Raw genomic sequence first — 15,902 nt, forward strand, 5'->3', positions numbered from 1 at the left:
AAGGCGGCGGGACCCTGCAGCTCCCAGCCACCGGGGCTGAAGTCACAGAGATTCCGTGACTTCCACAACCTCTGTGACATAATCACAGCCTTAAGAATAAACAACAAAGGAAAGAACAGATGTTATATCAAGAGCTGGGTGAAACTCGGCTGGGTGAAATTTCCATTTGCAGGGATTAGTATGAATCTATTTTCCAGATCTGAGGTTCAGATTCCAACAGAAACTCAAAGCAAAATTCACCACCAAGTTCTGCCTGATTTCAGATGGAAGCAAAAGATCCAAAACTATACTTCATGTGGCTTCCCCCTGAGAAAGTCAGTATTTACAGATTTGTTTGAAATTCTTCTGGCTCAGTGAACCTGGCCAGAGTTGTGTTTTGTAATAAAACCTGACACCAGTTATGTATTCTTCTGATTTCATTTCTAAAGATTTAGCTGTGGTAAATAAAGGGAGTATGATGGCATGTGTGGAACTGAGTGATGATGGCATGTGTGAAACTGGAAATTCAAGGATTTTATTTGGCTTTAGATGGGGTTTGATGTGAGATGACTACTGATTTGCACACATGTGAACTGGCTGTGGTTAGTGTGCACTAGGTTTGTAAGTGTGAAGACTGTTGTGGTCTGTATTGCATGAATTAGGTTAGAAACCAGCTGCTTTCTTTCTATGTACGGTGTGTGTATCTATATATATAGATACACACAGATGGATCTAGATCTAGATCTAGATCTTCATTCCTAGGGATATGGTACACGACCATTAATATGGAATTAAAGTTTAGAGATCTATCAAACTATGGCAGAAACCCCTAATGCCAAGTATAGTCTTTTTTTCTAAAGCCTCAAACTTTAGAAAGCCAACATTTGAACAACACACCATATGACCTTCAAATATCAGATATTCATAAACATATCTCCAACTTCTGTTTTGCTGCTGAAAATGAATTGCTAAGACTCAAAAAATAAAAAATGTAATGGACAAATTCTCTAGGCGGTTCTGAATAGAGCAAAAGTAGATGAGTCATGGCACATAAAAGGAAAACAAGAACTAGTATAACAGAGTAGCACAGATGACTCTTGGGCAGATAACTTCCAAAATGCACACACCATCATGTGTGCATTGAAATGCAAGCACAAGACCATGTGAGCTAATATCGTATGGTAGTGCATGCAAGTATGTTCAGGGAATGTCACAGACCCAAAGATTTTGCTTATAAATCCATAAAATATTCAATATTATGTATAATTCCAACCCAAGCCCATTATCATTATTAATATTATCAATTTATATTACAGCAGTGCTGAAAGGCCCCAATCAGGATTGGGGCATTCTGGTACCGGATGCTGTACAATCACAGAAAGTCCCTGTCCCACAGAGCTTACATTCTAAGAAATGCACCTTAATTTATAAAACAAAGATATCCATACTGTTTATAAAAAATAGTAGCAATATCAGACGGTTTCACAAGAGAAAACCCTATATTCTTCATGTGCCTATAGTCTATAAATGTGATTAGCTCACCACTCTATGCATCTGAGGTATAAATTACTGTAACTAATTTTAGGTCCAGCCTTCTTATGGTTGCTGCAGAAGAGAGGAAAGCCAAGAATCAATGCTAAGTTTCACAGCTTGACAACACTCATATATTTGAAGCCCTAGTTATTATTGGGGGATTTTTCCCAAATGCTTGGTCAGAACATGGTTACTTTTGGTCAAGAGATGTATGGTATAATACCTGCCTGGGAACCGACACTAGAGTGACCACATGTCCCAATTTTATAGGGACAGTCCCAATATTTGGGGCTTTGTCTTATATAGGTGCCTATTACCCTCCACCCCCATCCCGATTTTTCACACTTGCTGTCTGGCCACCCCAACCGTCACTCAAGGGACACTACCAACAGTGCCCTAGAACTGATGTAACTTGACATTCTAACAAGCAAACATGGGCCAAAGAAAGCCACCTCTTACTCTGAGGTGAGCATGAGAGAGGGAGGAACAAACAGGTCAGAGGTGGTAATTACACACAATGGCTTAGACGTGGATAAAAGTTGTCAAGCATTTGACATTTAGCCCAAGCTATCTCAATCCACGAAGATATGTAATTGATCTTACGTCTTTCCTCAAAAGGTGGTTAGTTTGTGTGCTTTAAGGGGAGTTTTGCTATTTATGATTGTTTGAAGGGGACTAAAGTAATGTTGGATGAATTATTTACTTATCAGAAATTAGCTATGTTTTTAGTAGATTATGCTAAATTTCTAACTCAGTGAGAATGTTGTTCTACCCAAGCTTCAAAGTACCCAGGATTCAAAGTACTCAAAAATGTTTTGTGCAGATAAATTCATAATAGCAGGGGCGGCTCTAGCAATTTCGCTGCCCCAAGCACGGTGGCACTCCGCGGGGGGCGCTCTGGCGGTCGCCAGTCCCACGGCTCCAGTGGACCTACTGCAGACGTGCCTGCGGAGGGTCCGCTGGAGCATCCGCAGGCACGCCTGCGGGAGGTCCACCGGAGCCGCGGGATCAGCAGACCCTCTGCAGGCACGCCTGCGGGAGGTCCACTGGAGCCGCCTGCCGCCCTCCCGCCAACCGGCGGAGTGCCCCCCGCGGCATGCCACCCCAAGCACGCGCTTGGCATGCTGGGGCCTGGAGCCGGCCCTGCATAATAGCACCTGGTACATTTATTGCACTTCTGTAATGGCAAAAATCACCCTGTCTTGGGGTTTATAAAATTAGATGAGGCATGTTTATAATCACCCAGACATGCTCTGCTTATCTTTTTTTTTTTTTTTAACTGATAAACTAAAATACTGTACCACTGGGATGATAAAATATAAGGATGTTATCATCCTTGTATTGTGGATAAAAAGGCATATGAAAACGGTGATATCAAAAACATGCTCTTGGAATTTTATGAAGTGATATTGATATCTTGGGACTGTTACACTTATGATTTGCCCTTGTCCTTCTATTAATATTGACATAAATCAAAGCTTCTTGTTATGTTTAGTCTTATTTTCCAGAGGGCAATGTTTTGGCTAAAGCATGAGCACATCTGCAGACTTTTGCTAAAAATTAATGTTCAGTTTTATGATAGCTGAAAAACTGTCAAATTGATTATCTGGAGTGAGATATCTACTTTTATTAGCAATTAGCTATTACCAGTCAGAAAACTAGTTCCCTACACCAACTAGGTCCAATTTTAGTCTATACTAGTTCTGTTTCTTTTGGCTGCATGGCCTCAGTAGTTGTCTTTGCACCCCATCCTTTATACCCTACAAGACTGCCAAATTAATGTTAGAGAAGTGATCATAGGGCAGGTTTGCTCTTTAAGAATTTTTCATTTTGCTGCATAATCTTTTTGAATTTCACATTTCTAGCTGGCAATATCATAGACATTTTTACACACTTTTGGGAATGAAAATTAAAAAGTCCTTCATGATTTCTGCAATCAAATGAATGAGGTCAAAATATTCCTCCAGTTATCATTTATCTTTGGCTGCACTCCTTCATTAATCTTCAGAACTACTTTATAGTTGGCAAAAAAATTGCTAATCTCTTTTCTTCACTTTTTTTTGGGCGGGGAGGAAGGGGGAAGTAAAGTGTCTTTGCCTCTATCCACAAACATATAGAAATAGTCTACTAAATTATTTGGTAATATTATCAAGGACAACAATCGGCTTTCAAATATGATTCTGCTTTTTCCAAGTACCATAGAGAGCTTGCCAGAAAGTTATCAGATCAATCCTCATTTTCAAAGAGAGACTGAGTGCATTTTTATGTTCTTCCTAGCCAAGATTCCAGGCATTTCTTTTTAATCTCAGTTTGTAACATTTCACATCCTCTTCTCCCCCCCTCGCCCCACCCCCCCGCACCTTCATTTCCTTTAGGAAACAAAGAGGCAATTTGTTAACCCCCTCGAAGGGAAGAATAAATTACATATGTTAAAGCTTTTCTTGCCTGTAAAACCACAAGACAAGCTGTTATATAAAGATACAAGTATGGAGGAGAATAAAAATAAATACTCACTTTATGGTTCTTAAATATATATATACAGTACATGGCACCAAGTGTGGGGCTCTCACAGGCTTCAGCAACACAAATGCCTCTACCTGGTAACTGCAACCATCAACTCCACTGCCTCTGCCAAGCTAAAGAAAACTGATACTTGTGCAGAGGGCTACAGTACACACAGCAACAAACTTGTTCATCACATACCAGTTATGGTGGAAGAGATCACCTTTGACCTCATTGCAAAGTTAGCAGGGTTCACAGAAGTTTCAACTGTTAGTCAACAATCTAATGATTTGCTGCTGCAGGGTCATTAACAATAAACTGTATGCTGCTCATATGACTTCCTCTGTCAAATGGGAGAAAGTTAAGGCCTTTTATTCATTGATCATTCTTTCTTCCTCACATGCTGCTTCTCTCTGTTTCTGCAACCCTATGCCGCCCACCTCTTCTCTCTGGAAACCTCATCCATTCACAAAATGATTGGTACAACCCCTATATAGTTGATTCTCAAATCTCTCTCTTTTCCCAGCCACCCTCCCTTTACTCATTCGCACATCTCCAAATGTCTCCAACTTCTCCTCCTGGATGCTCTGCTGCAATCAAACTCATTTTTACCACACTGAAATCTGTTTTTCTTCCTAGTCTTCATGCAGCACCTTTTCTTTGCACCCTCCACAACTCCCCATTGCTCAGTTTCACAACTTCTGTATCTTCTTTGACTTTTCATTCCTTTTCACATTATGTCAGGACTTGTGTCCTGTTGCTTCATCCTCTTCAATATCCCCCAAATCCTCCATCAAATCACTAGCTTTGATCAATTCCTGCTCTGATTACAAGATTCTTCACCTTTCTGAGCTGCCTGCATCTCACTTCTTCCTCTCTATCCAAGTCCGCCAATAAAACCATCTTCTCTCATAGCTCCCCTTAAGTCATTGCTACTACATCACCTCCTCACCTTGCATCTCTTCACAAACTTAATTGCACCAAAAATTTAACCCAATCTTTGAATATCTTTATTCTCATTTCATCTTAGTCTTTCCATTGCCCACCCTCCTCACAATCCCCTCTCCTTTGACTACTTTCATTCTCACTTTTGCTTCTTCTTTTATGCTGTCTCCTCGGAATGGACAAGTCTCTTACTCCCTGCATGAAGACTGCACTATAATTCAGATTACTCCCATGCAAGTCCTCCCAAGTACCCTTGCTACCTTAACCTGCTCACCAGTAATCTCTCCACTTCATCAACTATTACACTGGTTTTTGTCTTGTCTTCATTGTCTATATTGTATGGATTGTAAGCCACTCTGGAGGATGTGTATTCCTTCATGTTTGTAAAGCACAATTAAATATACATAATGATGAAGAAGAATTTTACTCTCAGCCTCACCATGACTAAATCCATAAGAGCTTCCTCTACAACCCATAAGCATGTAGTCCAGGGGTTCTCAAACTGGGGGTCGGGACCCCTCAGGGGGTCGTGAGGTTATTACATGGGGGGTCGCAAGCTGTCAACCTCCACCCCAAATCCCGCTTGCCTCCAGCATTTATAATGGTGTTAAATATATTAAAAAGTGTGTTTAATTTATTAGGGGGGTTGCACTCAGAGGCTTGCTGTGTGAAAGGGGTCACCAGCAAAAAAGTTTGAGACCCACTGTAGTCACATTTTATCTAGCTGAATGAACCAATGTAGGTATTCACAACATAGTTTATTACACAGGCTTATGCTGTTGAAACATCACTTAATGCATTTTGCGTGATGATTTCTTGAAATCCCTAATATCCCTATATCTTAAAGCTCTTCTGTAGGATATCTTTAACTTACTTACTAATGGTCACTGCTGACTACTAAAACACACATTGATCACTATATTTTCTCAGATAGAACAGAGACAGATTTGTTTCCACAATCACGTCATTCAGTTCACACGCAGCAGCCATTTCCAGAAGTACATTGAGCAGAACTGGGTACTAGTTTTCTTTCAATGACATTTGGCCCTTGGAAAAGTATTCAGAACTTTCACAGTAAAAAGGAAAGCAAGTCTCAAGTAAATGACTTTGCAGGTGTTCAATATCACCAGGTTTCTCTTGTGTGCCATTCATTGCATTTACTAGACAGCTTCATAACTGTTTTCACTCAGTTTCCTCCACTCTGTTCTGTACTTCTGATATTATTGATGCCCCAACGTAAGATTAAGCATAAACTTTCAGTATGTCAAGATCCATCACAATTCTTAGAGCACTATCCATCAGTTTTTCAATTTCTACACACATACATTTCTAGAAGCACATCAGCACTTTAAGATCACAATTTATGTACAAAATACTCAACGGGAGTTGCTACTGTTTCAATGACCTTGCTTCGTCAACTAAGAGTGCAAAGTAAAGGTGTCCTTGGACTTATTTGGCTATTCTTTTCCAAATGGTAAATGCTATTTGTCATTCAGAGATTAGTAATTTTCTTTGGAATTACAATGTTTAAGAGCCAGAGAATAATTTAAAAACAAAACCACATCAACTGAGTTTATTAAAACAGATAAGCACCTGGTCAATGTGGAGTCTACTCTACATTTACAAATAAATCCACCCCATATCAACGGACAAAACCTTGAACCAATGAAAGCAGACAGATGTATTACACTGAAAATGTACCAAAGCTAGGAATGAATTACAACTTGATGTGGTATCTCTCATACCGATAAAACGATTAGTCATCATGAACATTCCCTTGCAGCTTGGACAAACTCACATCTTCATATAACATGAACCAGTCCCAAACTCACACACCTTATTTTAAGTAAGATTATCTAGTCTCCTGCCCCTTGTTATACTACAAACTTCCCAGCTGGAAGCATATTAAAACCCTGAGACTAACTGTATAAGACACAGGGACTCGGGGCATTGAAAAAAGGGGGATGCCAAGGGAAAAGTTTCCAGCATACAGTCTCTATCTAAATGTTTAAAACTCTGCCCTTAGTAACTGAGCGGCTTTAAAACCTTTCCCATTTTCCATAGATAAGGTTATCTGTATAAAGAATAATGGAATGCAGATTCTAGAGTTACATTATTGAGGTATGTAAGGCCACTGAGAACTTGTTAAGGGTGACCATCAGACGGTATTTATGTACAAATAGAGCAGCAGCCTCACATAGGGTTGCACAAATGAAGTCTAGTTGCCAGGTTTTGGCCGCCTCAATTCTAGAACACCATTACCAATGCAAAGTTGTTCCCTTGAGTTCTTTTTGGTCTTCAAATGCTTTGTGCAATCCTATTTTAGATATGACTCAAATGGTGGAGCTTACTCTGCTTTCCTTGTGTGGTTATTCCACAATCTAACAGATGTTACTACTAGTAAATTATTTCTGATCCTCATCCTAAACTTTCCTTTGTTTAATTTACCCCCCCTTACTCCTCATTATACCACCAGCCCTTCCCCACCCTTCCCACAGCCTTGAGCAACTCAGAACATCCTTATCTCAATTTTGCCTTCTAATGGGAACACTACTACTTAATGACCATGTTCACAGGGGTGCTGTGAAGATTAATGACTGTAAAGCATCTTGAAGATGTCACATTTTTTACATGTGCCTAATATTATTATTGTAGTTGAACTGGTTTGCCCAATACACTGTTCAAACCTCTCATCACTCATGTTACCCTTTAATAAGCGACAAAGAATCCTATGGCACCTTATAGACCAGGAGTCGGCAACCTTTCAGAAACAGTGTGCCGAGTCTTCAGTTATTCACTCTAATTTAAGGTTTTGCATGCCGGTAATACATGTTAACGTTTTTTAGAAGGTCTCTCTCTATAAGTCTATATATTATATAACTAAACAAGTGTTGTATTGTAAAATAAACAAGGTTTTCAAAATGTTAAAATTAAATTAAAATCTTGATCTTACGCTGCCGGCCTGCTCAGCCCACTGCTGGTCTGGGGTTCTGTTCACCTAGGCCGGCAGCGGGCTGAGTGGGGCCTGTGGCCGGGACCCCGGCTGGCAAGGATCCGGCAGCCAGAACCCCAGACCGGCAGCGGGCCGTGCAGGGCCAGTGGCCGGGAACTCCAGACCAGCAGTGGGCTGAGCGGCTCAGCCCACTGCCGCTCAGGGGTTCCATCCGCCAGCTCCTGCCAGCCGGGATCCCGGCTGCTGGACCTGCTCAGCCTGGTGCCAGTCTGGGGTCCCGGCCCTGCCCATATACAGTGGGTACCTACCTTCTCCCTGGTTCTGGCCCATTCTCTTTCTCTCTCTGCATTGAGCTGAGGATGGGAGTGCACTGAGCACAGCGCTGGGGGTGAAGGGTCTGCCCAGGAGCTAGAATGAGGGAGGGGGCTCAGGGTTGGGGCAGGTGGTTTGGGTTTGGGGCACTTACCTGGGAGCTCCCATTTGGTGTGAGGGGTGCAGGTGGGTGTGTGTGTGTGTGTGTGTGTGTGTGTGTGTGTGTGTGCGCAGGAGCTCCCATTTGGTGCTCAGGGTTGGGGTGGGGATGTGGGGGGTGCATGGGGTGTGGTAGGGCTGGTTTTGTGAGGGGGTGCAAGAGTCAGGGCAGAGGGCTGGGGGCATCTGAGGGGGTGCAGGTGTCAGGGCGGGGGAGGGGGGGCTGGGTATGTGTGGAGGTACCAGAGTCAGGGCTGGGGTCGTGAGTGGGGGGTGAAGGAGTCAAACAGAGGGCTGGGCGTTTATGAGGGGGGCACAGGGCTCAGGTCAGGGGGCTGGGGGGTGTGAGGGGCACAGGGCTCAGGGCACGGGCCTGGGTGTGTCTGGGGGGGCAGGGCAGAGGGCTGGGTGTGTGGGGGGGTCAGGGTAGAGGGCTAGGGGATGTATGTGGGGGGGTCAGGGCAGGGGGCTGGAGCGGATATTCCCCTATTCCACCACCCCCTTCCCCAAGGCCCTGCCCCCGCTTCTTTTCTGCCTCTGCCGGGAGCAGCGAGCATGTTGACTCTGGCAGGCCCCAGCATGCCATTAAAAATCAGCTCGTGAGCCCTCTTTGGCACGCGTGCCATAGGTTGCTGACCCCTGTAATAGACTAACAGACGTTTTGGAGCATAAGCTTTTGTGGGTGAATACCCACTTCGTCAGACACGATGAAGTGGGCATTCACCCATGAAAGCTCATGCTCCAATACGTCTGTTAGTCTATAAGGTGCCACAGGACTCTTTGTTGCTTTTTACAGATCCAGAATAACATGGCTACCCCTCTGATACTTGTTACCCTTTAATGAAAGAGAAAGCCTTAGAAGGCCTGCTAGCAAACAGATTAAAAGATTTTGGACAAGAAATTAAGAGAAAAAAATATTAACCTGGAATATGTTTGGGTAATTTATATTCTGGCATTGGGATTATGAACAAACTGTCATTTATGTAGAGAAACTTCTGCTAAACTTGCCAGCACAGAGTTACAAACAAAACTCAACATAAACATAGATCAAATTTTGGCATCTCCCTAGGCTAATATACAGTAGACAAATATAGGCTGCAATCTAGCTCCATTCATGAGAGAAAAGTGGGTCATTTTAGTAGGAATACAGAGATGACACTAATACATTTGGATAGAAAACAATGATGGGCATTAATATAAATAATGAACAGAAGGATAAATTATTTTTAGTTTTTAAGTTGTTTTTAACTACATCTTACTTTTTTTTGTTTGTTTGTATTATTATTTATTTGTATTATGACAGTGCCATGAGGCCAGGGACCCATTGTGCTATGTGAAGAAGATGGTCCCTACCCAAAATACTGTAAGTTTAAGTGGAGAGACGAAGACCGATATGACAGACAGACTGGGGGGTAAATGACTGTACTCAACAAGAGGAGCAGTGATCGGAGCCCACTAGCTTCTTAACCACTTTATTATACTTTTCCAATTGTAGGTAGGAAATGAGGGTTGCAACTCTACTTATGATTCATAAATGCCTTTAAACAAAATGTGATGCAAACATTTGCAAGACAATAATTTTATAAATTAGACGATAGTAGTTGCATATATTTTGTAAGTGTTACAGTGAAGTCTTAATCACAAAGGTGACCCTGAAAAGCTTCTGGAAGTTCCTTGTTTGTTGTGCCCAACATTTCCACACCCAAGGTGCTTTGTTTTGCAAATAAATCTGTGGGATTTTTTTCTAATTGCTAGACCTGAAAATTCAAACTGGGATCCAAGAATTAAGCTGAGCTTTTTCCTGCAACATCAACTGTAATGCAAGTCCTGAAGGGTCAAAGCAAACCCTTAGTGACACCTACGCAATTCCATTAGCTTCAGTGGACTTGCACAAATGTAACTTATTTTGCATTTAATAGTCAGTGGGAGTGTTGACTTCAGTGGAATGCAGGACAAGATTCCGTGACCGGAAGGGGAATAAAATATGCAAACACAACTATTTCCATAGTCAAACCACATGCAGAACTTTGCTGTAAACCAGCTTCAGCATAGCTAAACTGTGTCTCAATCCAGGTATGGGAATATCAAAAGGTCTGGAGTTTGGAAGCTTATCTAAACCATATGAACTTATCACCCACATGGTTACTAAATCTTCTGTCCCACGTAGTTCTCCTACATCCTTGCCTGGACTTGTTACAGGAAAGCCTGGAGGACTGGCCTCTTTAATGGATGATTTTTTCTCCTCACCAGTGTCTTTGGGGACCATCAAGTAGGGCCACTGTTTCCCCTACAAATCCTGGATGGCTCTTCTGTGTCTGTGTAGGTAACATACTAGAGCATAGAGCAATTCCCTCATGTCAACTCTATTTTGTCTCAGAAAAAGGATGGAATTTTAAAGGCCGAGTTAAATTCAAGGCCTTCTGCTAGGGATCCTCCTTAGCTAAGCAGGTAAACAAGATGGACACAATTCTTGTTGTTAAGTACTGACAATGTGCCTGCTCCCCTCCCTGTAATGCACTGTCCCAGCCCTAAAGAGCTTACATTTGCTATACATAACCAGTAACAACCAACCCTGCTCAAAATTCAAAAACCTGTCCCAAATATTTCAGTCTTCCTAGCAGGAAAATATTCTTCACACTAACTCAGTGAGAAATTTCAAATTTTCATAAAAAATCATGTATTCAAAGCCAGACAAGTGTCAGGAGGTCATTAGAATCAACCCAGCAGGATCCAGGGACAACCCTGACCAAAGCAGGACCAAACCACCCAGCCAAATCTAAACCAGCCTAAAGAAAGATAAAACCCCCCAGGACCTAAAGGAAGGAGATTCCCCATTCCAGTTCTTCCTCCCCCCCACCCACTTCACACCCTTCCCTAGTGAAAAAGCCCTTCCTTCCTACAAACCCTACCTCCTCAACCTGAGACCATTACTCCTCTCTCTCAGTCTTGTCTACCAAGAGAAGGAACCCAATCCATCTCTTCCTCTTAAGCCCCTATCAAATCTCCTTCTTCCAAATTCTCCTCATTTCTCTTCTTCTTCTCTTCTGCAGCTCAGTTCTCTCCTTTCCTCAGCCCCCTCCAGTCATTTGTTTTGCCTCTCCTCAATTTTCTTCCTCTCCGCTCCTCTCTTCTCTCCATCCAACCTCTCACTGGGATGAAAATACACCCAGTGCTGAGTGGAGGCAAGAGAGCCTGACCAGGGGGAATGATCACATCCCCGATCTGCTGGAAATGCTGCTGGAAATGCCCCAACTAAAATGCCCAAGCTTCTTGGCACACCGGCACACACAAGACTTCATTCAATCACTTTCTCCCAACAACCTTTAACCTTTTTTTCCTCCCTCCCTGCTGCTGGCAGTCAGCTTTCTTAGTCAGTGCCAGCCAGCCATGTGTGCAAGTCCAAGTGCAGGACTCCTGACTTGCAGTCCTCCTGTTGAACCTCATCTTTCCTTTTTCTCCTCTAATTTGTCCTCTTCCTCCCTATTCTCCTCCTATCCTCCAGTCCTATCTCCTCCCCATCCCTCACTCCTCCATCTGCAAACTTGCTGCCAGTGTCACCTCCAGATCATCCAAGTCCCTCCAGATCAGAACCCCCCAGAATAGGCCCACCCACCCAGCAGGCAGCTTGCCCCAGCTGCCACTTGCTTGATACCAACTTGACATGGAACCATTGATCACTACCCCCCCATGAGCCCCACCTACCATCTAGTTTTTTTCATCCCTCACCCCCCCCCACATATCCACTTTAACTCTCTGGAATACTGACTGCTACTTGCTACTGTCAAAGCTTTAAAAAAAAAAATCAAAAATAGCATCCACTGCTTTCCCTCATCCACATCTCATCATATCTCATCATATCAGGCAGGTTCAGGCATCAGGAAGGCATGATGTTCTTGGTGCTGCCATCATCCCTGTTTCCCTTTTTAAGTTTTTCAGTTCTGAATTGATTTTCTGATTTCCATGTTTTTTTCTTTGATTTTTCTGCTGACTGACTGAGACTGGCCTGCCTGTCCTTCCTGGATCTTCCCTTCTTCCTTTTTCTTTTATTTTTTACTTTTCCAGTTTTCCGGGACCTTCCGACCTTCCATGATTTTCAAGATTACAGCCAATGGCCAATGCATCTCATCTCATCCTCCCTTTTAGCACACTCACCCTCGGATGCAGCCCCATGCCCTTGTGACTTGTTTTCTTTCCCAGCTTTTCTAAATACCCTTTCTACTTTCTTTCCCACCTCCCCAGAGCTGGTCACCTCCTCCCGTGCAGCTGCTGCTGAGCTGGAGCTGACTGTGTCTGAAGACAGAGGCAAAAAAAAGGCAAGTACACTAGCTCTTTCTCCACATCCTGTCTAGGTTCCCTCCTCCTCATTCCAAGGGGCCCTCACTTTTGACTTTCTTCTCTCTCTGCTAACATACCTAAAGAACCCTTCTTGTTAACATCTACATCTCCGGCTAGCTGCAAGCAGCTGCAATTTGGCCTTTTCCTTTTTCTGCCCACTGCTGAGCAATATAATACTCTCCTCCTCCTCCCTGGTTATTTGTCCACTCTCTTCCTCTGTTCTTTTTGTTTTTAAGACAAGCAAAACAAGCAAGGATGTTACTGTTGCTGGTCGCCTGCCATATTTACTTTTCTTCCTACACATCGGGATGGTTTGTTCCTGCAACCTCAATAAGGTTTCTTTAAAATACAGTGTTGAGTGTATATATATATTACCTGGTTCTAGTTGTATTTCTGTCTCCATAAAATGAAGACAAACTAAGCAGTGTTATAACTGTAGCACAGAAATCTCAAAAGATCAGCTTGAAAATTATATTTAATGCTATTCCATTGCAATGATCTTGGTATTCTGAAAATGGTATTTTATTTTTAGATTAACTTTGAATCATCATTGTATCTATAATGCTAAAGATATTTCAGTGACGCATTAAATAAAGACAAAGATCTGAAAGACCTGTGATTCCAGTCAAAACAGCTTTTGATGTACACTGCATTTGAAAAACAGAAGTCAGTTCAATCCATAGCATGCTTCCTCAAAGGAAGATTGTGTTATTATATAAAAAGAAAGGCAATACATATTCTAAGAATGTTTTTAATGTACAAACATCTACTGTGTCACATGGCTAGAAAGGGTTAAACATCCTGCAAAATAAATAACCCATAGAAGACATGTGAGGAGATAATGTTTGTGTCTCTGTGTATTTACATATGTATGAGTAGGGTGGACAATGTAATCAACAGTCCCCATCTATGCTGTATTCTGATAATTCAGAGGTCAAAAGAACATCCTATCATGAAAAAGAACTGTAAACACGGGATATCTCGGTATTCATCTCTCTTGAAATATACTGTGAATGGCGGAGGAACAAGCAAATGGCCTTTTGTTAATTTGTATAGCTAAGTACTGGTGATGGACCTCCTTCAAAGTCACCCTAATTACCTTTTGTTCCCTGAGGAACTCCAATTTGTCAAAAGACATGAAATTGTATAAAAGATCCTTGGGTCCTGATTTTGTCATCTCAGATTTGCTTAGAGTTCCTCAGGGGAAGTTTGAGTCGCAAGACTGAGGTCCCAGTTATGCTAGTACGCCCTGAATATGAGAGTTGGACATTGGACTATGACCTATGAACTGAATTCTAACGGAACTCTTTGCAACTACAAAGCTCATCATCTCTGCTATGAATCTGCACCTCAATGAATTGAACTCATGACTGTATGTACATTGATCTTTTAACCCTACTCTCTCTCTCTTGTTTTTGAATAATTTTTAGTTTAGTTAATAAGAATTGGCAGTAGCATGTATTTGGGTAAGATCTGAAACATTCATTAACTTGGGAGGTAATGTGCCCAATCCTTTGGGATTGGTAGAACCTTTTCTTTTATATGATGAAATAAGATTTACAGAAATGTTCATCATATTTGACGTAGGTGTTGAGTCTGAACTTTTCATGAGTTTAAACTTAACCCAGACTTGATGTCTCTATCTGAAACTTTTAATCAAAGCTCTGACTCCCAATAAGTAGCCATCTCCTCCTTTGTCTTTTCTAATTTACATTTTAACCTGTTTTATCCTGTAGAATCTTGATTGATTATGCATGACCATTATGATCTGTTAATCACTTTGTTTACTTCTGTGTATAAATATTGATGCTCACCCCAAATAAACTTGCCACACTTACTCCGAAGCTTTTAAGCTAAGGATGGTGTGAGCCCGTTGATCAATGAATTGTTGTCTGGTCTCTGACAGATTTGTGAGCCCCATACCAACTCCGCACAAACTCGGGTGCTGGAGAGGTGAGTAAGGACTTGCTTTTTACCTAACATAGGTACCTGGATGGAGGCCTGAGGCTGGATCACTTTAAGGGACCTGAGTTTGGACTTCTGAGTACCAGTAAGGTAATAAGGAAGCTGTTTTATGCTGGCTTGGTAAATCTAAGTATTGGAATATCCACCAGCTTTATGGGGATTCTCCGCCCCATTCTTTGCGGTTCACCCTAATTGAATGACCATAGCTGGCTCCCCACTAGGACCCCGGCCACATCTACTATTGCAACAGAGAAATAACACACTTAGGAAACATTTAGCACGGTAGTATGCAATACATTTTTTTATCATTTAAAGTGCTGCATTGTCTCTTATCAGAAGCATAAAATGGTTCTGCATATGACATCAACTATCTTTGGTGCCTTCTCTAGGGGTGTCTGAATATTAAAACTCATTATTTCCACATCTAACCCGTAAAACAAAAGGTAGCAGAGATATGGGCAACATTCTGCTTCTGTCTGGAGGATCCTGATTTGTAAAGCCATTCCAAGTCACTTCATATTAATGTGAGCTGTTGTAATAATTGAGGCCTAGTAGGCCTTCTTTAATTATTAGCTTAACTGGTGAAAAGTGGGTAAAGGTTCATGATTTGTTAGGTAATAAGGTACAATGATCTGTTATTTAAAATTGTTTCAGAAAAGATGTGAGAAGGAGACAGAAAGACTGAATTAATTTAAACAGCAGAAAGGGTCTACTATACCACTCAAGGACCATGTTAAGATTATGACTGTTAAACAAGTGGCTTAGCGGGTCATGAATCAATTAACCAAAATTGAAGTGTTGGAAATTAGGTCTCATTAATGGACAAAACATTGAGAGGATGGATTATTGGGGGACCCTTTAAAAAAAGAGACCTTGGGAAAAGAGAGAAAATGTTTACCCTCACCACAGCTCCAGCAGAAGGTCTGTTGCCATGATATCAGAACTTGATATTCCAGTGGGGATGCCTATGTGACGGTACCTCCCATAAGGCTCTATGGAAATATGCTTAGAATGTGTTTTATGCTACATATGCCATGTAACATATCTCCATAAAGGTTATGATCTACTGAATGTATTAATCCTATTTGCATGCATGTATCATTTTTGTATTCGACGTTATGAATGTTGGCTGTGTACTGGCTTGATTTCTAAATAATCTTAGTAGAGCATTTGATCAGTTCCTGGAGAAAGGAATGTTGAAATTAAGTACCTAATCAAG

At 41.8% G+C, this 15,902-nt stretch overlaps 1 protein-coding gene and 1 long non-coding RNA gene across 8 annotated transcripts in view; one reads left to right on the forward strand and one right to left on the reverse strand.

The window, feature by feature from the left end:
- Positions 1–15,902, reverse strand: part of DLG2 (discs large MAGUK scaffold protein 2) — a 1,428,123-nt gene that overhangs the window by 499,773 nt on the left and 912,448 nt on the right. The gene's annotated exons all lie outside the window — the stretch shown is intronic.
- LOC120395483 lies at positions 121–14,905 on the forward strand. Its single transcript, XR_005592651.1, has 3 exons — positions 121–314; positions 9,687–9,746; positions 14,704–14,905. It is a non-coding gene; the product is annotated as an uncharacterized LOC120395483 (long non-coding RNA).

The sequence above is a fragment of the Mauremys reevesii genome, linkage group 1 (assembly GCF_016161935.1).
Source record: "Mauremys reevesii isolate NIE-2019 linkage group 1, ASM1616193v1, whole genome shotgun sequence".
NCBI classification, from domain to species: domain Eukaryota; kingdom Metazoa; phylum Chordata; order Testudines; family Geoemydidae; genus Mauremys; species Mauremys reevesii.